The following is a 25,679-nucleotide window of genomic DNA, read 5'->3' as shown; positions in this document are numbered from 1 at the left end:
TCTGTTTGCAGACAGGAATTGGTGGAATAATGACAGAACCTCCCATTAAATGACCCAATTTGGAAAACTAGACCCCTTCAGGTATTCTTTGAGTGGTATAGTGAGTATTTTGATCAAACAAATATTGTTTTGCAAGAATTATTACAAATGATGAAAAAAATGACATTTTCATTTTCTTCAAATATATGTCATTTTAAAGCCAGTTTTTTTGCACACAACACATCAAAAAGAAGAAACACACCCCAAAATATATCACCCCACTTCTCCCGTGTTAAAATATGTCTATTTTGTGGCCTTAGTCCTATGTACACACATATAGTAAGGCCTAAGAGGTAAGGAGGGCCAATTGGATTTCAAAACACAAATTTTGCTTGCAGATATTTTAGGCCCATTGCACATTCAAACAAGATTTGAGTTACCAAAGCAATTGAAAAACCCCCATAAATGACACCATTTTATAAACTAGACCCCTTAGGGTATTCATTGAGGGGTATAGAGAGTACTTTGACCCCATAAGTTTTGAGAAAATTTGCGTCAAACAAAAAAAAAAAAATCATATTTTTTATACAAGTGTCATTTTATAGGCAGTTTTTTTGCACATAACACATGAAAATGAAGAAAAACACCCCAAAATAGATGACCCCATTTCTCCTGTGTTCAAAAATGTACACTTTGTGGCCTTAATCCTATGTATGGACGCACGGTAGGGCCCAAAAAGAAGGGAGCACCAACTGGATTTCAAGACACAATTTTTGCTTCCAAATGTTTCAGGCCCATTGCGCATTTAAACAAGATTTGAGTTACCAAAATAATTGAAACCCCCCATAAATGACACCATTTTATAAACTAGACCCCTTGAGGTATTCATTGAGGGGTATAGTGAGTATTTTGACCCCATAGGTTTTAAAAGAATTTGCGTCAAACAAAAAATTCTCATATTTTTTACACAAAAGAGTCATTTTAAAGGCAGTTTTTTTGCACACAAGGCATGAAAATGAAGAAAAACACCCCAAAATAGATGGCCCCATTTCTCCCGTGTTCAAAAATGTACACTTTGTGTCCTTAATCCTATGTACGGACGCACGGCAGGGCCCAAAAAGAAGGGAGCACCAACTGGATTTCAAGACACAAATTTTGCTTGCAGATATTTCAGGCCCATTGCACATTCAAACAAGATTTGAGTTACCAAAACAATTGAAAACCCCCATAAATGACCCCATTTTATAAACTAGACCCCTTAAGGTATTCATTGAGGGGTATAGTGAGCATTTTGACCCTATAGCCGTTTCACAGATTTTACTAACCTTGGGATGTGTAGGTTAAAAATTACTAAAATGTCCCTTTATCCCCAAAGTTTTCATTTTCACAAGGGGTTAAAAGAGAAAAAGCCCCCCACAGTTTGTTACACAATTTCTCCTGAACACGGCAATATCCCATATGTGGCCATAATCTGCTGTATGGGGACATGGTGGGGCTCAGAATGGGAAGAGCGCTATTTGGCTTTTGGAGGGCAGATGTTGCTGGAATAGTTTTCAGGTGCCATGTCGTATCTGCAGAGCCCCTAAAGTACCAATACAATGGAAAGTCCTCAGATGTGACCCCATTTTAAAAACTACACCCATCAAGGAATGTATCAAGGGGTATTATCATTTTGAGCCTAAAAATGCGTCCCAAAAATTAATGTACAGAATGAAAATTGAAATTTTTAAAGAAATCTGCCATCTCGGTGCCCAATACGTTGCACCCACTTTGTGTTGTCAGAGACCTACACTCCTAAAACTATTAAGGGGCCATCCCAACGGGCAGAAAATTATATATGTGGGTGTAAACTGCTGCTTGGGCACACAGCAGGGCGCAGAAGGAAAGGAGCACTGCACTTTTTAGCTATTGGGGTACAGAGTTAGAGGGACTTTTGGGGCGCCATGTTGTTTTTGCAGAGCCCTGGAGGTGACAGTAAACTGGAATTCGCCAAGAAGTGACCCCATTTTGTAGGGGAAATTTTAGGGTCTCGGCAAATATGACATGGTGTCCAAACACCAACAATCTAAATCTGCACTCCAAAAGCACATAGCGCTCTTTCACATCTGCGCCCAGCTGTGCACCCAAATGGCGGTGTATGCCGACATGTATGACACTGGTGTACCCCGGATAACGGACTTAATGCCATATGTGGGTAGAATCGGCTGTTTGGGTACAGCCGGGGACAGAAGGGAAGGTGCGCTATTTTGGTTTTTGGAGCACAGTTTGGTTTTTGGACGTCACTTTTGCAAAGCCCCTGAATTGCCAATAAAGTGGAATCCGCAGACATGTCACGCCATTTTGGACACTAGCCCACAGATGGGATTTATCAAGTGGTGTAGCGAGCATTTTTAACCCTTGAGTGTTGCATTTATTTGGTTTCCAGAAATGAAATTGCGGCTGATAATGAGAAGTTAAAAATGAAGTTTTTCAGAGATTCGCCATTTCAGTATCCGATATGTTGTGCCCGACTTATGTCAGCAGAGACACTCCAAAAACTGGTAAGCGGGTGGTATCCCGGGCACAACAGCTTTTAGAGCGTTCATCTCTGATACAAGTCGGGCACAATATATTACGCACTGAAATGACAGATTCCTGGAAAAATGGTCATTTTCACCTCTCACAATCAGCTTCGTATTCATTTATGGATAATAAGTTATAGCAACATTTGGGGGTTAAAATGCTGTCTGTACCCCTGGATAAATCCTTCAGGGGTGTAGTTTCCAAAATAAGGTCACATATCAGGGGATTCCACTTTACTGGCGCTTCAGCTCTGCAAAAGCGTCATGGCATCCAAAAACCAAACCGTCTGCGCTCCAAAAACCCAATAACCCTTCTTCCCTTCTGTGTCCGGCTGTGCCCTAATATCAGTATATACCCACATATGACATTACGTCCGTTATCCCGGGTACACCAGTGTCATACATGTGGCATAAACTGCAGTTGGGGTACACAGCAGGGCGCAGAAGGGAAGGAGCGCGATGCGGCTTTTGGAGTACAGATTTAGATGTTTGGTATCTGGACACCATGTCATGTTTGTAGAGCCTGTAAGGTACCAGAAAATTGGATTCCCCAAAGGAGTGACCCCATTTTGAAAACTGCACCCCTCAAAGAATTTCTCAGGGGGTGTAGTGAGTATTAGTATCTAGAGATGAGCGAACACTAAAATGTTCGAGGTTCGAAATTCGATTCGAACAGCCGCTCAATGTTCGTGTGTACGAACGGGTTTCGAACCCCATTATAGTCTATGGGGAACAGATACTCGTTAAGGGGGAAACCCAAATCCGTGTCTGGAGGGTCACCAAGTCCACTATGACACCCCAGGAAATGATGCCAACACCTCTGGAATGACACTGGGACAGCAGGGGAAGCATGTCTGGGGGCATCTAACACACCAAAGACCCTCTATTACCCCAACATCACAGCCTAACAACTACACACTTTACACACTCAATACCACCTCTCTGACAGTAGGAAAACACCTTGAAACATGTGTATTTGGCACTTGCAGTGAGGAGAGCTTGTCACCAGCAGTGAATTTGGCCCTTGTAGTAAGTTGAGGTTGGCACCAACATTTGTTTTGAAAATCAGGGTGGATTGAGCCTCTAACCAGCAGAGTTTGGGCAAATTCATGGTGGAGGGAGCCTCTAAAAACCCCAGTTTGGACCAATTCATGGTGGAGGGAGCCTCTAAAAACCCCAGTTTGGACCAATTCATGATGGAGGGAGCCTCTAAACAGCCCAGTTTGGGCAAATTCATGGTGGAGGGAGCCTCTAAAAACCCCCAGTTTGGACCAATTCATGGTGGAGGGAGCCTCTAAAAACCCCAGTTTGGACCAATTCATGGTGGAGGGAGCCTCTAAACAGCCCAGTTTGGGCAAATTCATGGTGGAGGGAGCCTCTAACCAGCCCAGTTTGGACCAATTAATGGTGGAGGGAGCCTCTAAACAGCCAAGTTTGGACCAATTCATGGTGGAGGGAGCCTCTAAAAAACCCAGTTTGGACCAATTCATGGTGGAGGGAGCCTCTAACCAGCCCAGTTTGGGCAAATTCATGGTGGAGGGAGCCTCTAAACAGCCCAGTTTGGGCAAATTCATGGTGGAGGGAGCCTCTAACCAGCCCAGTTTGGACCAATTAATGGTGGAGGGAGCCTCTAAACAGCCAAGTTTTGGGAAATTCATGGTGGAGGGAGCCCCTAAAAACCCCAGTTTGGACCAATTCATGGTGGAGGGAGCCTCTAAACAGCCCAGTTTGGGCAAATTCATGGTGGAGGGAGCCTCTAACCAGCCCAGTTTGGACCAATTAATGGTGGAGGGAGCCTCTAAACAGCCAAGTTTTGGGAAATTCATGGTGGAGGGAGCCTCTAACCAGCCCAGTTTGGACCAATTCATGGTGGAGGGAGCCTCTAACCAGCCCAGTTTGGGCAAATTCATGGTGGAGGGAGCCTCTAAAAAACCCAGTTTGGACCAATTCATGGTGGCGGAAGCCTCTAACCAGCCCAGTTTGGGCAAATTCATGGTGGAGGGAGCCTCTAAACAGCCCAGTTTGGGCAAATTCATGGTGGAGGGAGCCTCTAAACAGCCCAGTTTGGGCAAATTCATGGTGGAGGGAGCCTCTAAACAGCCCAGTTTGGACCAATTCATGGTGGAGGGAGCCTCTAAACAGCCCAGTTTGGACCAATTAATGGTGGAGGGAGCCTCTAAACAGCCAAGTTTTGGGAAATTCATGGTGGAGGGAGCCTCTAAACAGCCCAGTTTGGGCAAATTCATGGTGGAGGGAGCCTCTAACCAGCCCAGTTTGGACCAATTAATGGTGGAGGGAGCCTCTAAACAGCCAAGTTTTGGGAAATTCATGGTGGAGGGAGCCTCTAACCAGCCCAGTTTGGACCAATTCATGGTGGAGGGAGCCTCTAAAAAACCCAGTTTGGACCAATTCATGGTGGAGGGAGCCTCTAAACAGCCCAGTTTGGGCAAATTCATGGTGGAGGGAGCCTCTAACCAGCCCAGTTTGGACCAATTAATGGTGGAGGGAGCCTCTAAACAGCCAAGTTTGGACCAATTCATGGTGGAGGGAGCCTCTAAAAAACCCAGTTTGGACCAATTCATGGTGGAGGGAGCCTCTAACCAGCCCAGTTTGGGCAAATTCATGGTGGAGGGAGCCTCTAAACAGCCCAGTTTGGGCAAATTCATGGTGGAGGGAGCCTCTAACCAGCCCAGTTTGGACCAATTAATGGTGGAGGGAGCCTCTAAACAGCCAAGTTTTGGGAAATTCATGGTGGAGGGAGCCCCTAAAAACCCCAGTTTGGACCAATTCATGGTGGAGGGAGCCTCTAAACAGCCCAGTTTGGGCAAATTCATGGTGGAGGGAGCCTCTAAACAGCCCAGTTTGGGCAAATTCATGGTGGAGGGAGCCTCTAACCAGCCCAGTTTGGACCAATTAATGGTGGAGGGAGCCTCTAAACAGCCAAGTTTTGGGAAATTCATGGTGGAGGGAGCCTCTAACCAGCCCAGTTTGGACCAATTCATGGTGGAGGGAGCCTCTAAAAAACCCAGTTTGGACCAATTAATGGTGGAGGGAGCCTCTAAACAGCCCAGTTTGGGCAAATTCATGGTGGAGGGAGCCTCTAACCAGCCCAGTTTGGACCAATTAATGGTGGAGGGAGCCTCTAAACAGCCAAGTTTGGGCAAATTCATGGTGGAGGGAGCCTCTAACCAGCCCAGTTTGGACCAATTAATGGTGGAGGGAGCCTCTAAACAGCCAAGTTTTGGGAAATTCATGGTGGAGGGAGCCTCTAACCAGCCCAGTTTGGACCAATTCATGGTGGAGGGAGCCTCTAACCAGCCCAGTTTGGGCAAATTCATGGTGGAGGGAGCCTCTAACCAGCAGAGTTGGTGGAAATCAGGGTGGAGGGAGCCTCTAACCAGCAGAGTTGGGGGAAATCAGGGTGGAGGGAGCCTAGTATTAGCAGAATTGTGCAACGCTTATGGTGGATGAGTATGAGGATGCGGAGGAATTGGAGAGGTTGAGTACAGACATGGAGTTTCATGTTGGGGTGCTTTACACAGGTGGGCACAAAAATGACGGCTCTACCCAGTGGTGGTTCATTTTTATCAAAGTGAGCCGGTCGGCACTCTCAGCTGACAGACGGGTGCGCTTGTCAGTGATGATGCCACCGGCTGCACTGAACACCCTCTCAGATAGGACGCTGGCGGCAGGACAGGACAGCACCTCCAAGGCATATAGGGCAAGTTCAAGCCACAGGTCCAACTTCGACACCCAATACGTGTAGGGCGCAGAGGGGTCGGAGAGGACAGGGCTGTGGTCGGAAAGGTATTCCCGCAACATGCGCCTATACTTCTCACGCCTGGTGACACTAGGAACCTCCGTGGCGGCACTTTGGCGAGGGGGTGCCATCAAGGTGTCCCAGACCTTAGACAGTGTGCCCCTCGTTTGTGTGGACCGGTGAGAACTTGGTTGCCTACTGGAGGAACTGCCCTCCCTGCCGCCAACGTCACATGCTGGAAACATCTCCATCATATTCTGCACCAATTGCCTGTGGCAAGCATTGATGCGATTGGCCCTCCCCTCTACCGGAATAAAAGACGAGATGTTGTTTTTATACCGGGGGTCAAGGATAGCAAAGATCCAGTACTGGTTGTCCTCCATGATTTTGACAATACGCTTGTCGGTTGTAAAGCACCCCAACATGAACTCAGCCATGTCTGCCACAGTGTTAGTTGGCATGACTCCTCTGGCCCCACCGGAAAGTTCAATCTCCATTTCCTCCTCATCCTCCATGTCTACCCATCCGCGCTGCAACAATGGGACGATTCGAAGTTGCCCGGAAGCCTCCTGTATCACCATCACATCATCGGACAACTCTTCTTCCTCCTCCTCCTCCTCCTCCTCCTCCATTAAACGCAGTGAAGCGGACAGATGTGTGGACCTACTCTCCAGCTGTGACGGATCGGATGCTATCCCTAACTCCTCTGTGTGATCTGAGTTATCCCTGATGTCAATCAGGGATTCTCTCAGAACACACAAGAGCGGGATTGTAAGGCTCACCATCGCATCCTCAGAGCTCACCCTCCTTGTGGACTCCTCAAAGACCCGTAGGATGTCACAAAGGTCTCTCATCCATGGCCACTCATGGATGTGAAACTGAGGCAGCTGACTTTGTGGCACCCTAGGGTTTTGTAGCTGGTATTCCATCAAAGGTCTCTGCTGCTCAACCACTCTATTCAACATCTGAAACGTTGAGTTCCAGCGTGTGGGGACGTCGCACAAAAGCCGGTGTTGTGGCACCTGCAGGCGTTGCTGGAGAGATTTTAAGCTAGCAGCGGCTACTGTCGACTTGCGAAAGTGGGCGCACATGCGCCGCACTTTCACCAGTAGCTCTGGAACATTGGGGTAGCTCTTTAGGAAACGTTGCACCACTAGGTTGAAGACGTGGGCCAGGCATGGAACATGTTGGAGTCCGGCAAGCTCCAGAGCTGCTACCAGGTTCCGGCCGTTATCACAAACGACCATGCCTGGGCCCAGGTGCAGCGGCTCAAACCATATTGCCGTCTCATCGAGGAGGGCATCCCTCACCTCGGAGGCAGTGTGCTGTCTGTCCCCCAAGCTGATCAGCTTCAGCACAGCCTGCTGACGTCTACCAACGCCAGTGCTGCAACGTTTCCAACTCGTAGCTGGGGTCAATCTAACAGCGGAGGAGGAGGCGGTGGCGGAGGAGGAGGCGGTGGCGGAGGAGGAGGCGGTAGAGGAGGAGGAGGAGGGGGGTGTTCTTCTCGTGTCCCTGCCAGGAATGTTAGGCGGGGAGACGAGGTACACCGGGCCAGTTTGGGAAGCAGTCCCAGCCTCAACTACATTCACCCAGTGTGCCGTCAGTGAAATGTAGCGTCCCTGTCCGCATGCACTTGTCCACGCGTCGGTGGTCAAGTGGACCTTTGTGCAAAGCGCAGAACTAAGGGCCCGCCTGATGTTGAGTGACACGTGCTGGTGCAAGGCGGGGACGGCACACCGGGAGAAGTAGTGACGGCTAGGGACGGCATAGCGAGGTGCCGCAGTTGCCATCAGGTCCAGGAAGGCGGGAGTTTCAACAAGCCGGAACGCCAACATCTCCTGGGCCAGCAGTTTAGCGATGTTGGCGTTCAAGGCTTGCGCGTGTGGGTGGTTAGCAGTGTATTTCTGCCGCCGCTCCAATGTCTGAGAGATGGTGGGTTGTTGTAAAGAAGCGCCTGATGGTGCCTTTGATGGTGCAGGAGAAGGAGATAAGACAGGAACAGGGGAGGATGAGGGAGAAGTCAACAAAGTGGCGGAGGCAGATGAAGTGGTGTCCTGGCTCGTCCTCTGGAGTGCATCGCCAGCACAGTCAGCAGTGGCAGTGGCAGAGGCAGTGGCAGAGGCAGTGGCAGTGGCGTGAACGGCAGGCGGCCTTTGTCCTGCCGTTGCTGCCTGCCACTGATTCCAGTGCTTGGATTCCAAATGACGGCGCATTGAAGTGGTGGACAGGTTGCTCTTCTCAGAGCCCCTAATCAATTTCGAGAGGCAAATTGTGCAGACAACACTATATCTGTCCTCGGCGCATTCCTTGAAAAAACTCCACACCTTCGAGAAACGTGCCCTCGAGGTGGGAGTTTTTCGGGGCTGGGTACGAACTGGAGCATCTTGGGAGATTCCGGGTGTGGCCTGGCTTCGCCTAAGCTGCTGACCTCTGCCTCTGCCTCTAGCTACCCTTTTTGGTGCTGCACCTGCCTCAACATCCACACTACTTTCCCCGCTTGACATCCCCCCTGTCCAGGTCGGGTCAGTGTCCTCATCATCCACCACTTCCTCTTCCAACTCCTGTCTCATCTCCTCCTCCCGCACAATGCGCCGGTCAACTGGATGCCCTGACGGCAACTGCGTCACATCATCGTCGATGAGGGTGGGTTGCTGGTCATCCACCACCAAATCGAACGGAGATGGAGGAGACTCTAGTGTTTGAGCATCTGGACACAGATGCTCCTCTGTTAGGTTCGTGGAATCGTGACGTGGAGAGGCAGGTTGAGGGACAATGAAAGGAGCGGAGAACAGCTCTGGGGAGCAGGGACAGTTTGGGTTATTGTTCTGTAAAGCTTCGGAATTTTGGGAGGAAGGAAGACAAGACTGTTGGGTAATAGGAGGAGAGGAGGCAGAGTCTGACTGGCTGCTGGACAATGTGCTGTAAGCGTTCTCTGACAGCCATTGCAAGACCTGTTCCTGGTTCTCGGGCCTACTAAGGTTTGTACCCTGCAGTTTAGTTAATGTGGCAAGCAACCCTGGCACTGTGGAGTGGCGCAATGCTTGCTGCCCCACAGGAGTAGGCACGGGACGCCCTGTGGCTTCACTGCTACCTTGCTCCCCAGAACCATTCCCCCGACCTCGCCCACGGCCTCGTCCACGTCCCTTTCCAGGAGCCTTGCGCATTTTGAATTCCTAGTCAGACAATGGCACTGTATACCAGTAGTAAAAATTGTGGGTGCACGTAACCCCAATATATTCTTTGAATTACCAGTCAGAAACTGGCACTATATGGCAGTAGCAAGAAATGAGGGTATTTATAACCCCAATATATTCTTTGAATTCCCAGTCAGACAATGGCACTGTATACCAGTAGTAAAAATTGTGGGTGCACGTAACCCCAATATATTCTTTGAATTACCAGTCAGAAACTGGCACTATATGGCAGTAGCAAGAAATGAGGGTATTTGTATTCCCAATATATTCTTTGAATTCCCAGTCAGACAATGGCACTGTATACCAGTAGTAAAAATTGTGGGTGCACGTAACCCCAATATATTCTTTGAATTACCAGTCAGAAACTGGCACTATATGGCAGTAGCAAGAAATGAGGGTATTTGTATTCCCAATATATTCTTTGAATTCCCAGTCAGACAATGGCACTGTATACCAGTAGTAAAAATTGTGGGTGCACGTAACCCCAATATATTCTTTGAATTACCAGTCAGACAATGGCACTATATACCAGTAGCAAGAAATGAGGGTATTTATAACCCCAATATATTCTTTGAATTCCCAGTCAGACAATGGCACTGTATACCAGTAGTAAAAATTGTGGGTGCACGTAACCCCAATATATTCTTTGAATTACCAGTCAGAAACTGGCACTATATGGCAGTAGCAAGAAATGAGGGTATTTATAACCCCAATATATTCTTTGAATTCCCAGTCAGACAATGGCACTGTATACCAGTAGTAAAAATTGTGGGTGCACGTAACCCCAATATATTCTTTGAATTACCAGTCAGAAACTGGCACTATATGGCAGTAGCAAGAAATGAGGGTATTTGTATTCCCAATATATTCTTTGAATTCCCAGTCAGACAATGGCACTGTATACCAGTAGTAAAAATTGTGGGTGCACGTAACCCCAATATATTCTTTGAATTACCAGTCAGAAACTGGCACTATATGGCAGTAGCAAGAAATGAGGGTATTTGTATTCCCAATATATTCTTTGAATTCCCAGTCAGACAATGGCACTGTATACCAGTAGTAAAAATTGTGGGTGCACGTAACCCCAATATATTCTTTGAATTACCAGTCAGAAACTGGCACTATATGGCAGTAGCAAGAAATGAGGGTATTTGTATTCCCAATATATTCTTTGAATTCCCAGTCAGACAATGGCACTGTATACCAGTAGTAAAAATTGTGGGTGCACGTAACCCCAATATATTCTTTGAATTACCAGTCAGAAACTGGCACTATATGGCAGTAGCAAGAAATGAGGGTATTTATAACCCCAATATATTCTTTGAATTCCCAGTCAGACAATGGCACTGTATACCAGTAGTAAAAATTGTGGGTGCACGTAACCCCAATATATTCTTAGAATTCCCAGTCAGACAATGGCACTATATACCAGTAGCAAGAAATGAGGGTATTTATAACCCCAATATATTCTTTGAATTCCCAGTCAGACAATGGCACTGTATACCAGTAGTAAAAATTGTGGGTGCACGTAACCCCAATATATTCTTTGAATTACCAGTCAGAAACTGGCACTATATGGCAGTAGCAAGAAATGAGGGTATTTATAACCCCAATATATTCTTTGAATTCCCAGTCAGACAATGGCACTGTATACCAGTAGTAAAAATTGTGGGTGCACGTAACCCCAATATATTCTTTGAATTACCAGTCAGAAACTGGCACTATATGGCAGTAGCAAGAAATGAGGGTATTTGTATTCCCAATATATTCTTTGAATTCCCAGTCAGACAATGGCACTGTATACCAGTAGTAAAAATTGTGGGTGCACGTAACCCCAATATATTCTTTGAATTACCAGTCAGAAACTGGCACTATATGGCAGTAGCAAGAAATGAGGGTATTTGTATTCCCAATATATTCTTTGAATTCCCAGTCAGACAATGGCACTGTATACCAGTAGTAAAAATTGTGGGTGCACGTAACCCCAATATATTCTTTGAATTACCAGTCAGAAACTGGCACTATATGGCAGTAGCAAGAAATGAGGGTATTTGTATTCCCAATATATTCTTTGAATTCCCAGTCAGACAATGGCACTGTATACCAGTAGTAAAAATTGTGGGTGCACGTAACCCCAATATATTCTTTGAATTACCAGTCAGAAACTGGCACTATATGGCAGTAGCAAGAAATGAGGGTATTTGTATTCCCAATATATTCTTTGAATTCCCAGTCAGACAATGGCACTGTATACCAGTAGTAAAAATTGTGGGTGCACGTAACCCCAATATATTCTTTGAATTACCAGTCAGAAACTGGCACTATATGGCAGTAGCAAGAAATGAGGGTATTTATAACCCCAATATATTCTTTGAATTCCCAGTCAGACAATGGCACTGTATACCAGTAGTAAAAATTGTGGGTGCACGTAACCCCAATATATTCTTTGAATTACCAGTCAGAAACTGGCACTATATGGCAGTAGCAAGAAATGAGGGTATTTGTATTCCCAATATATTCTTTGAATTCCCAGTCAGACAATGGCACTGTATACCAGTAGTAAAAATTGTGGGTGCACGTAACCCCAATATATTCTTTGAATTACCAGTCAGAAACTGGCACTATATGGCAGTAGCAAGAAATGAGGGTATTTGTATTCCCAATATATTCTTTGAATTCCCAGTCAGACAATGGCACTGTATACCAGTAGTAAAAATTGTGGGTGCACGTAACCCCAATATATTCTTTGAATTACCAGTCAGACAATGGCACTATATACCAGTAGCAAGAAATGAGGGTATTTATAACCCCAATATATTCTTTGAATTACCAGTCAGAAACTGGTACTATATGGCAGTAGCAAAAATAGTGGGTGTATATAGCCCCAATTCTATTGCTAGGGGACTTGCAGGGTATTTCTGGGGTGAAGGTGGGGGGGCACACCGTTGGAACGGGTATCGGGGGTATATATCGGGTATACGGGAATACACTGACAGTGTATTCCATTCAGGATCCTGGGAAAGCTGGGTTGCGGCGATTGAGCCCGTCAGTGCCACGTTACACTGACAAGCTTCTCCCTGGAATTGAAGTTATATGTAAGCCCAATATATTCTTTGAATTCCCAGTGAGACAATGGCACCATATGGCAGTAGCAAAAATAGTGGGTGTATATAGCCCCAATCCTATTGCTAGGGGACTTGCAGGGTATTTCTGGGGTGAAGGTGGGGGGGCACACCGTTGGAACGGGTATCGGGGGTATATATCGGGTATACGGGAATACACTGACAGTGTATTCCATTCAGGATCCTGGGAAAGCTGGGTTGCGGCGATTGAGCCCGTCAGTGCCACGTTACACTGACAAGCTTCTCCCTGGAATTTAGCTCTTACAAGAGCTGTTGTGGTTGTCTTCTCCTTCCTATCTAGCCTGTCCCTGCCTACCCAGAATCTAAGCCCTAGCTAACTGGACGGAAACCTCCGTCCCCGGTGAATTGCAAGCTCAGAATGACGCGAAGCTGGGCGTCGCTGTTCTTTTAAATTAGAGGTCACATGTTTTCGGCAGCCAATGGGTTTTGCCTACTTTTTTCAACGTCACCGGTGTCGTAGTTCCTGTCCCACCTACCCTGCGCTGTTATTGGAGCAAAAAAGGCGCCAGGGAAGGTGGGAGGGGAATCGAGTAATGGCGCACTTTACCACGCGGTGTTCGATTCGATTCGAACATGCCGAACAGCCTAATATCCGATCGAACATGAGTTCGATAGAACACTGTTCGCTCATCTCTATTAGTATCCCAGACGTGACTGCGCAGCGGATGGCGAAGAGGGAATATATAAGCTGTGCGGAGGACATTGCAAACGTCACATTCCCTACTATGTCCCAGTAGCTCCTATGATTGGGGGAGTTGCTCCTGGGGTCACTTAGGGGGTCACTTCTGGTGTCTTTTCGCTCATAAGCTCTAAATCTGGGGTGTCCCCTGATATTTGCTCGCACAGATTATATATTCCCTTCCTGCCGCAGCCAGTTGTGTTCTAATGATTTGGCGATTTTGGGGTTGTTTGTCTTCACATTACTAGATGCTATATTTTCTTTATTTTTCTGGTGACGTGGCCATATAAGGGCTTGTTGTTTGCGGGATGTGATGCATTTTGTAATGACACCATTTTTGGGTGCCTACAACTTATTGAATACATTTTATTAACTCTTTTTTGCTGGATTTTCTAAAGAAAAATCAATTCTGGCATTGCATTCTACCTTTTAAATTTTTCGCCATGCAGCGTACAATATAAGTAACATGTGACCTTTATTCTGCGGGTCGGTACGGTTACGCCGTGCAGTGTACAGTATAAGTAACATGTGTCCTTTATTCTGCGGGTCGGTACGGTTTCGCCATGCAGCGTACAGTATAAGTAACATGTGACCTTTATTCTGCGGGTCGGTACGGTTACGGCGATACCTCATTTATGTTATTTTTTAATGCGATACTAATTCTGTAGAATAAAAACACATTTAGGGACATAAATCAATGTTTTTTGTATCGCCATCTTCTGAGAGGCGTAACATTTTTATTTTTTGGTTGACAGTGTTGATTGAGGGCTTATTTTTTGCGGGACAATATGCGCTTTTTATTGGTACTGTTGTGCGGTGATTATGACTTTTTAATCACTTTTTATAGCATATTTTGTAAGGTGAGATGGCGAAAAATCACTACTTCCGGCGGGTTTTTTCCGTTTTTTTTTTTCCGACGTTCACCGTATACATTAAATATTGTTGCAGTTTTATTGTTCAGATTGTTACGGACGCGACGATACCAAATATGTATTGTTTTTATTAACTTTTAGGGTTTTTTTTAATATAATTCATTTTCTATAGAAAAAAGGGAATTTTGGGGCTCTATAAGTTTATTCATTTTTATCAGACACTTTATTTATTTATTTTTCACTTTTTTTCTCTTACTTTTTCATGTGTCCCTTTAGGACACTTGAATTAGTGATGCTTTGATAAAAGCATCACTAATTCTCTATTAGACGCTGCAGGACACAGCTGTAAGTGTCTTGCAGCGTCTGGAGGAAGTCAGACGCAGGGGCTGCCTGCGTCTGACTTCCTCTTAAAGCGGCAGGATCAACCAGGTATTGGGGGTCTCTTGGAGCTTGTGGTCACTGGCCAGACCCCAGGCTCCATGTTAGAGACATCGGCACCCCCCGATCTCGCCGCGGGGGGTGCCGATTCAGCCGGCACCGTCACGGAACCGCTTCAGTTCCGTGATCATGTTTGATCACGTAACTGAAGGGGTTAAAAAACCCCGATCGGAGACCCCTCCAATGGGGGGTTATGGAATGGGGTCTTAGCTGTTAGATACAGCTAAAATCCCAACCAATTATGTCGGCACTTGCAGGGAATCCTTCCCTGACTGCCCGACGTAGTTTTCCTATAGGGCAGTCAGGAAGGACCGACGTAGATTCCCTATGGGCCGGTCGTTAAGGGGTTAAAACCCCCCCAAATGTTTCTGTTAAATATAACAATTTTCCTAGAATTGTATAGTCAAATATTTTATATTCATTTGATAATGGTGAATGATTATTATGATTTTTTATTAATAATGCAAAAAAGGAAATTAAAGTTGTTGTTTTTTTAAATTGCATCCCCCTATCTATCTATCTATCTATCTATCTATCTATCTATCTATCTATCTATCTATCTATCTATCCATCCATCCATCCATCCAACTTCCATAGTCAGGGTATAGTTAAGATGTTGCATAATGTTATTTTTTCCCTCTACTAAAAAGAAGAATATGAGGCAGTACTAAAAGGATATCTTCACCTTTGGGACATTTAACTATTATTATTATTATTATTAATAATAATAATTTATTTTTCCATTTAACCATTTTAGTCTACAAAACAATTTACCAATACCTGATTATTAAAGATTTAAAAGGGGCTATCGAGATTTAGAAAACATGGCTGCCTTCTTCTACTCATAAACTCAGTCGCATTCATTTGGCAAATCGATGTGGTGTCACTTACTGAGAAGAAGAGTTGTAATGTACTTCTCTGGTAAGATGAACTGTGGCTACTGTTAATGTGGTCATCCATATCTTGTATTCTACTGGTAGAGACCCAAAGGGCAGATCTTCTAAACTAGTATCGTTGCCCACATGCTCAATCTAGGTTGACAATGGAGAATTTTTCAGTTTGCCCTGTGTGCCATGCCTGGTTGGGAGAGATGTGTACACACTAATAATGCTCAGTAGTGCACGAGAATGCATAGACATGGATCACCTCATTGAGTGGAGCAGTTGTCCTTCCAAACAATAAAAGAATGGACATATGCTTGTTGTATAGCAGTGACCTTGTGCAGAGCTAGGTCTCTTGAGAGTGTGATACAGCTCAATAAAGACAGTGGAGTCCTGTTGACTTGGCATATAAGGCCTACAGATCAGAGAAGCTGAGAGCCACAGTAAACTCTGTATGGGATTATTGTCAAGTAAAACTTAAGAACCAGGTGGAGGAAGGAGCCTTCCCACTAGCATTGAGGGAGACCTTCTTCAGAGACCCAGGAATAGCGTGCATTCTAGATAAATCCTATCTACACCGATATTCCTGAATCAGGAAAGAGGTATTGACAGATACAGGGGTGTATTATTAGATGTGCGAAATGGGTGGTTGTCTGGAGCCCAAAGCTATAAGGGGGCCCAGCAGCAAGTAACAGCATAACAGCACCTTTGTCCCATTATAATAGGACCTATTAATAAAATGTATCAGCATCCACCAATACAGATGACTACTGTAGCAGAGCACAGGAGTTTACTGCAGTTGAGTATGGCTCGAACTTTGTTAAATAATGTTTGCAAGGTTCGGCTAGAGGTTTTGTCTGCGACAAACATGTCCAAACCAAACTGGCATTATTATAGCTTCCAGGCTCACTTGTGTCTGGGTGTCATAACACCATACATGAGCCACGTGACTGTTGAGGCCCAATTACAGAGGAAACACAAGGAGGAGATGCCAGAGCCTAGGAGAGGTGAGTAAAATTGTTAGTTATGTTCGTTCTTCTTATTATAGTATGGGTTCTGAAGAGACCTCATAGTACAATAGTAGTTCAAAGGTGGCAAACCCCCAAAAATGTCATATATATATATATATATATATATATATATATATATATATATATATTATTTTTTTTTTTTTTTTGGGGGGGAGGGAGGTAATTAATTTCTAAAATAATGAATATAATTAAATACATTATTTTATATATTATTTTGAAAACATCCATTTGACCTGGTCATGTAATAGAAAGATCTGTTGTTTTGCTGCCAAACAAATGTTTTTAATCATTGTATGTCTTTCACTGCTGTATGGATATGGGCTTGGTCCTTGGCCAATACACCTTGACTGAATAAAGTTGATACTAGTGCTTACTGTAGATATAATATTTTGTGCATATTTAGTACCAAAAGCATTTCCTATTTTTCCAGATTGAAAATGTATAAATACCTACACTGTTTATATAATTGTTTCCTTTCATTCCTGCGGGTCTAAGTACATTAGACATAATTTACACATGCTGATCAAAGTAATGAAAATTCATATAAGGCTAAATATACAGTTGAATATCTGTCATAGAAATCACTGAATGAGATTAAGTTAATTTTGGATTCTTTTACTTACAGTAATTACAGAGATGTTCAGATCACTAGTGAATGGAGGCTGCAAGAACTATTTGTATTATTCAAATGAGCAGGGGGTCCCAAGTGAGATTTGTAAAGTAAAAGATGTGAACTTACCCTTATCTGGAAATGGTTTTCACTGATCCATATGTTGAAAATTAATTGACAGAGCCACAAATATGGACAAGTATGAGATCTGCTTCATATTTTGCAGCTTTTCAATTCAGCCCAGACACACAGATGCTAAAATAATGGCTGTGTGTATGGACCTACTGAAATATATAGGTCTGTTTTTTCATCCACAGTTGTGAGTAAAAATACGTCTGTGTGCGTGAGGCCTTAACGTTTACCACTTTAATGCAAAATGACAAAGAGGGCAATCAGTGTGAGAAGGTGAAAGGCAAAGTGCTGGACTCCTGCTGTATCAGCCCTAGATTCCTGACTTATGTGTGGTCGGGGGGGGGGGGGGGGGGGGACCAGAATAGGCTGCAGCCTCAGGTGTGGGTCTTGAGGCTCGTTACTGGCCCATAAAAGGTTGCAGACCCTGTACTCCTGTGCAGATCTAGGAAGTTGGGATGTGTATGGGTCTGTCCTGTAACCCTGAGTCCGGTGAGACAATATTGTGTGTGTTTTGTTTGTGTGGTTGGTAATAAGCCACACATACAGTTAGGTTATTATTATTCTGTTTAGTTAGTTGCTCAGACGAGCAGGATTTTTTTTTATTTTTTTATTTTTTTGAGGGGGGGTTGCCTGAAGTTAAGGCTGTATTTTGTTTTGCTCATTTGTGCCTGAAGTAAAGGTTTATTTATTTTCCTATTTTGTTTTGTCTTTCTAAATAAACCTGTTTGCATATTTTGTGTCCCTGTCTTGACTGTTTGGATCCGCACCACTGCTTCTGCCGAGCTACCTTCACCACATCATTTAAAAATAAAGATTTTTATTAATTTACCATTGTAATAGCGACCGATCATCGACATGTTATTCTAGATAGTCCAGCACTATACTCTCTCATTGCACAATGAGCATGAAACCTAAACTCAGGGCCAGTGTTAGCACTGGCCAACCTAGACAGATGCTGAGATGCATTAAACTCAGGGGCCCACTGCTCAGCTAAGAATTGAAGACATCAGTTTTAACAAAATAGCCTCATAGTCGGTCTCTTCCCTTGGTAAACTTGCTGTCGTTCATCTGCATCCCCCTGTGTCCTGAAGTTTTCCTTCCCTGACCCCTCTGTAGCTGTGTTCTCCAAGTGATGCATAGTGCTTCTGTATCAGCTGGTATATGAGTGAGCACACAGTGATAGATAAGCAGTGGAAGTTTTAATCCTGTTAATTTGCTAACATTTATTAAATCTGATGACTGTACATGTGTCCTGCCCTGGGACTTGTAGTATCTCACCCTTGATACACAGCTCTCTAATGTTAGTGACTGTGTGTATATCTGTAGTTGTATTGAGAAATTATTACAACAAAAGTCCAATATAAAAGCATGACATGATCAAACTGCACAGAATCAAGTCTGTTGGGGTAAAGGTGGTGTCTGCCATGAGATGAAGCCAAAACTATGTCATGGTTTGCATCTACAACAGAATCTATAATGCAGATGTGAACAGAGCCTTAATTTGTGAGTTGTTTTTATTTTTTTGTTTTTTTTTTTGGGGGGGGGGGTACAACCTTTGTTAAAACGTATATTGAGATTATGATTAATGTTGTATATGTATGAAAATAGTATTTATGTATGCATGCAACCAGTCATTACAGTACTGTATGAGTAAGGCTAGCTTCACACTTTTCAGTCTGCTGTTGTGACAGAATGACAGATGCTGCACCTTCTGTTTGCACCCACAAATACTCATTGCAATTTTAAAAAGACCAACACTTTCTTAGTTTACTTAGAGCAAATATGAATGTATATATGTATGAATTGCAGCAATCACTGAATGTAACTGATTATCAATGTCCCAAATTTGGTGTATTTTTTAATCGTGCATAAAGAGCATACAATAGAAATCAATTTATATATATATATATATATATATATATTTATATACTGTGTATATATCTATATCTATCTATATACTATATATACTATGCATATATATATATATATATATATATATATATTTATATATATATATATATCTGATTTGTATGCTTAGTAAATAAATTACTCATGTTAAATATGTCATCAGACATATTGTACATCTGTACCTTTTAATAGTGCCTCCTATTCCTCCAGATCACCTATACAGGGCACTCACTGCTTACTATGGACTTACATAGGTTCACGATTACATGTATGCCATGTCATTCAATCCATGCAGTATCACCATACTTATCAGGAAACTTAAGTAGAGGAGGAAAACAAACAACCTAGAAATAAGCCATTATAAAATGAACAAGTGGATCGGACCTGTGGGGCAACAACTTTGATGGCAGCTAACTCTAGACTCATATTTATCCTTTGAGATCTTGGCTACATATTTAAGGAATGTTGAATAATATGGTGCCATATTCATTACCCACCACTATGATGCTCTGTAACAGATGCATGAACAGGCAGTTATTAACCTTATTGTGAAATGTAGATGTCTCGCTCATCACCACATCTCATACTGATCCGGGCAGCTGGGATGAATTCTAACAGTGAATACTGAGTATCTTTGATGCAAAGTGCACATCAATACTGGGGCTAAAGGTCACAGCTGTTCCATAATAAAATATTCCAAAGATTGATAACATATCTATCACATTGCTGATTTGCTTTTTCAATGACTGCAGTGATTTTGTAAACAGTTCTTAAAAGGGAACTCCAGGCTAAATAGTGATCCTATTCATTAGAGAAAACTTCAGGCCCATAAAACACATTTTCATTCCCTTTTTTGTTAAGCATTAACTATTGTGTAACAACAGCCCCTATAACATGTACGATAGGTAACATCTTTAGATCACAGTATATAAAGCTGGATTTATGCTGAATGGAGTCCTGTTCATCAATGTTCTGTTGGATCTTCCTATCATATGGTTTTCTGATGTGCAGTGAAAAAGTAACCATACAGTATTGTTCCCAAATATCAGTGGTGAATAGCACAATAACAGTGGCCAAATAACAATAACAGTGGCCAAATAACAATAACAGTCACCAAATAACAATAACAGTGGCCAAATAAGATGTCTATACAGTTTCCTTAATAACAATGCGGTGGCACCACTTACATGCACCTTAAAAATAACATTTTTTGTAGTGCCATATAAAGAACAAATACATTGCTCAAAAATACTAACATATAGTAACCAAATAACAGTCTTCATACATAACCTAATGTGTAGATCTTGTCCTACAACATGAAAATGGACTAGGTGGAAGCTTTTACCAAAAAGGAGATTGAGGTGGGGAAAATTCTTTGACTGTTGGTAAAGCTTAATAGATATTTTACCCCAGCCAACTAAGAAGACTTCACAGGAACGCTTTCAGTTACCTTTTGGTACCTAAACTGCCTATTGATGAATGACCCTTCAATGCTCTGTTGGTCGGAGACACCTTTGCTATCCCCTGGGGTACCTGGTTGTTCTCCATGTGTAATGTACCATTCACTCCCCCCTCCCCCATTCCTTCTTCTCTTCTTACCCTGATGTTAACATGTTTGGCTCCCCCTTCACATTTTTACTACTCTCCTCCAGTATCAGGTGGATGACCTCCGCCATTCTTGGTGATTCGTGGGTTGTTTGTGTTGTCACTAAAGCAGGTAGGGTGTTCCCCTTAAAGTGCTCCGCCCTAGCCTCTATGTCTTTCCGTGTTCCTTCTTTTTATTAGGGGGGCTCTTTCCATTCATGTAAAGAAAACAACTAACTGGTTAAATGCTTTTGTTATGTGCTTGACTTATATCTTCCCTGTTATGTGTTGGGTGCTGTGTCACCTATCACAATATTGGTTAATGTTTCGTGGAATTGTTTTCCAAAAACAGTTAATAAAACCTTTATATATAAGATTTTTAGCCACAAACCTGGAGTGGCAGGACATCTGTAGAGCCCCCTTCAGGAAATCAATGCATGAGCAAGTATGTGTATGTTGCCTTTGAAGAAATAGGGTAAACTAAATAAAGTGAATGGAGCAATAAACCAATCAGATTTGCCTCTGACCTGAATAGCTCCCTAGACTTCGCTTAGCTGATGGTTGCATCTCGTATCCTTGTTACAGATGTACTTATCAAGCATCAGTTTTGTTTCTGTTCTTTCTATTTTGGACATCAGTTTAGACTAATTCACATAACATATTCAATTGCACACTACATTTCGTAGGGGATAAGTACAGAATTAATTCTCACCTGTCTCCTGATAAATCGCATATTCCTGCAGCCGTCTGTCGAGGCATAACAATTCTTCATTTCTTTTTGTTTACTGACCTCCACCTGCAGAAAATGACAAAACAAACATCAGCAACACATTACTCTGTGTTATAGTGATAAAGACAGCCATCTTCTCAATTTGCAGGGACCAGAGTTTAATAGAAAATCTATACTTATCACAAATGAGCACAATGCTTTTTAATAGACAATTTTATTCCTGAAGCAATTGCTTATTGGGTGCAGTAAAATCACAACTATCATATCAGATACTCATTGGAAAATAGTTTATGATCATATTTATTTATGACAATATTAGGCTGTGTTCACATGGAGGAATTTGCCACAGTTTTGCCCCTGAAATTGCCCATTGTTTTCAGTTTGACTCAGAGATTGCAGCAGGACGCAGAAAAAAAGAAGCATCGTGCTCGATCCTGACACAGATTCTGCGGCTGCTTCAGCCACGGGGTCCGCAGCTAGAGACTTCCTCCTGATTAGGCCCATTCATCCGGACCTACTCAGGAGCGGGATGCCATGACAGAATGCTAATACACTGCATCAGCATCCCATCGCAGCTAGACGTCACAAAAATGCCTGTGGTGGAAAATGGTAAAACCCACAGATAAATCAGCCTAGTCAGTGGAGTGGATTGTGCCACAGGTGATCAAGATCAAGCAGGATACTTACTTTTTCAGCATCCTGTTTGAATTCTGCCTCCAATTGAAATTAGCATGAAATTCTGCTGTGTACACAAGCCCACAGAGGATTTTCTGTTTGAAATGACCTCAGTGAATTTTATTCCACAGGTTGCACACAAAAACAAAACATACTGTGAAATCAAGGTCCTAGTATTGTCCATGAGCTAACTAAACCACGAACAGTCCCTGACTATTTAGGGTGCATCCACACAGAGGAAAATAGTGAGGAATTTGGTGTGGAATATCAATGCTGAAAAAAAAGCCTTCCATTGACTTCAATGCTAGCAGAAAAAGGAAACCATTGAAGTCAATGGGAGGCTTTTTCTTTCAGCGCTGAAATTCCACATCAAATTCCTTAACATTTTCCTCCATGTGAATGCACCCTAGGCCCCGTTCACACGGGGCACGGATGGCGGATTTTGGTCCTGATTCTAACGCAGGAAGGCACGTCAAAATAAGGCCAAAATCTGGCTGCCGCGACTTCCGACAGTCGCAGCACTCTGTTCCGGCATAGGCCCAAATGAACGGGCCTAGATTGGAGCATGCTGCCGCGAGGTGGACGCCGCGGCTGTACCAGCCACGGAATCCACCTGAAGAAAGGGCCGCTCGCTTCTTTTTTCTGCTCATGGAAAAAAGAGTGCTAGTGGTCTACATAGACTGCTATTGTGAGGGAGCAGATGATGACGTGGATTCAGCCCCAAAATCCGCCCCTTGTGAACGGGGCCTTAGACTAGGCTGACCAGTCAAACACATTCACATTGTATACTGCAACGCACTTTTCCTTGCCCAGGATTTTAACAGAGTCCTTTCAGAGATATGTGTTCTCTCTCCCTACCTAGGTTGAGAGAGCTGTGTGTTGTGAAAGCCTTTTTCAAGAGTCTTCTTAGGTCTTCTTACCAACCTTCTTACTTCCTCATTTCTTCTCACAACACCAAGCCAGTTACTTTCCAGGTTTTGCAGACAGTAAAAGAGGAGAAAGTCGCCTTCCTTGTTAACCTCTTCCCAACACAGTCGTTTTTCAATTTAGTTTTTTTACTTCCGTACTTCTAAAAGCAATAACGGTTTTATTTTTCTGCACAGAAAGGCCTATGAATGCTTAATTTTTGCTAGACAAATTGTACTTTGTAATGGTACTATGATGTACTGGGAAGCTGGAAAAAATTCTCAATGGGGTGGAGTTAGAGAAAAACTGTATTTGCGCAATTTTCTTATGGGTTTTATTTTTACTGAATCCTCTATGCACCCAAAATGGCATGTTATTTGTATTCTGTGGGTGTATAGCCTTTATAAAGGCTAGTGATCTCATACCTTTACTTCACAGGTCCTCATCGCCGTTTTCAAATTATGCCGGTCTTTGTCTTTATGTAAATTGTGCTCAGAAAGCACAGGGGCCTGAGCACAGGTTAGTCATCATCCGCTACACGGCCTCTTTGTCTTCTTCATAATGCCCCCTGCTTCAGTTCATTCTTCGCTTTGTCAAGGAACTGAGCCAACTGTGTATCTGTGAGATTTTCGATCCCAAAGATAAGATCATCAGCTGCTGATGCAGTGAAGAAGAAGGGAACTGAAGTAGGGGCAGCATGAAGAAAACACAGAGACGGTGCTGCGGGCAATGATGAACCTGTGCTCGGAGGGGAACACCCCCTGTGCTTTCTGAGCATAATTTGCATAGAGACAAAAACCGGCATAATTTGAAAAAGGCAGCAAGGACCTGCAAAGTAAAGGTATGAGATGAATAGCCTTTATAAAGGCTATTCATATGTGGCATTAGTTGAAAATCGATTTATTCAATGATAGACTCACTTTAAACAGTAGTTCTTGCACTTGATCTGCTGGAATTAAAAAAAAATGGGCAAGTGTAAGTATCTGAGAAACCTTTACAGGGACTAAATTATGGAAGCTGGGTCAGAGCATCACCTAATATGCAGGCCCAGGTCTTATAGCATAGTCCCTGCTGATCGGTATATGTATGTATATATAGTATACACCAGTCAACAATAACATTCAAATCAACTTACTTATATAGTGTACATTTAGAGTGTCCCCCAAAAGTGTCTGCCATCTAGTTAACACATGATATGTTTTACACTGGTTTATGTTTGTTTGTTGTTTTTTTAGTACTGTTTGCATTGTTACAGCTGACTATTTTCACTTTCCAGCTTTATTCAAGGTCTGTAAGTGGGCATTCACACTACCGTTGGTGACTGTCAGCAGTGTCCGTAGCTATTGTCAGTTACAAGATTTTAGCAACGGACACTAGCTGAACAGTCAGAAATCCGTTAAAATTTCCATTCATTTCAATGGGATTTTATCTAGTAGGATTTTATCACTGGGACATATAAATTCAGATTAGTGTTAAATTTGGTTAAAATTTGGCACGTGTAGCATGAATCAATAAAGTTCTCTGAGGTGTTGGTAACTCAAGATGAGGCACGAGAAGTATCAATCGTTGGTGGAAAGTTTTCTTGGTGTACCCTGGGTCCCCTGATGCCTGTGGATGACACCTGTGTATACTACAACAAATTGCTCTGGTGCTGAATGGATATCTCTAATAAAGTGGTCATTCATTATACACAGATAGACTGATATAGATATATATAGAGCTCCCTAAAGTTACAATATTAATTGGTTCCAGGATGACCATTGTAAGTTAAAACAATTGCAACTCTGAAAAACTCTGAAAAACTAATAAATGCTTCCAAAAACCTCAAAAATATGAAAAAAGTTAAGAGTAAAGAAAAATCATCAGTTAACAGATATAGATATTGCAAATCCTTACACATAAAGAGCTGCTGGAGGTTATAATTCACTATTATGGTGACACCCACAAAATAACCTGGAGCAGCTGTCACCTGGTGTACAATGGCGCAGCTCATCCTTGTGTAGGTAAGGAGAAGTATAGTACTGTACGGCACTATTAAGAGGTGCTGCTAGTAAGCCAGTCAGTGTATGTGCTTTATTAATACAAGGGTTTTAGCAGGGACGATGCTGATTCATAGTGTTGTATGTTGAGACTGGTTTATATACAATATACATCCCGGTATGTATTGTTATGGAATCAGCCATCAGAACATCCTCTTGCAATCAATGTCACTCTCATAGAAGAAGTAGCAGAATTGTACATGTAACATAGTTAATTCTAGAGATTATACGGCCTAAGCATCATATTTGCATCCCTTCAAGGCAGTGCTTATCTCAATAGCTTGACTTATTTATCCAAAACAATGCATCTGAATATTAGTAAAGACTATATTGACTATTTTATATATATATATATATATTTTTTTTTTTCAAAGGTTGTTCATATAGATATAGAAAGCTTCACCTACCTTGTTTTGAAGCCTCTGTCTTTTCTAGTGAATCCTTTGAAATACATATCATCTAAACTCCTGACACCCAAGGGTATCCATACATTCCTTGCACGTATTGTCTGAGCTTATGCTAGTCATTTGAAAGGTGCTTGCGAGATGATAACT

The 25,679-nt window shown here is 43.0% G+C and overlaps 1 protein-coding gene across 1 annotated transcript in view; it reads left to right on the top strand.

Moving 5' to 3' along the window:
* The window catches only part of SLC35F1 (solute carrier family 35 member F1), a 313,760-nt gene that overhangs the window by 186,288 nt on the left and 101,793 nt on the right, over nucleotides 1-25,679 (top strand). The gene's annotated exons all lie outside the window — the stretch shown is intronic.

This window comes from Leptodactylus fuscus, chromosome 3 (genome assembly GCF_031893055.1).
Source record: "Leptodactylus fuscus isolate aLepFus1 chromosome 3, aLepFus1.hap2, whole genome shotgun sequence".
NCBI lineage: Eukaryota > Metazoa > Chordata > Amphibia > Anura > Leptodactylidae > Leptodactylus > Leptodactylus fuscus.
This window is presented reverse-complemented; position numbering and strand designations above follow the sequence as displayed.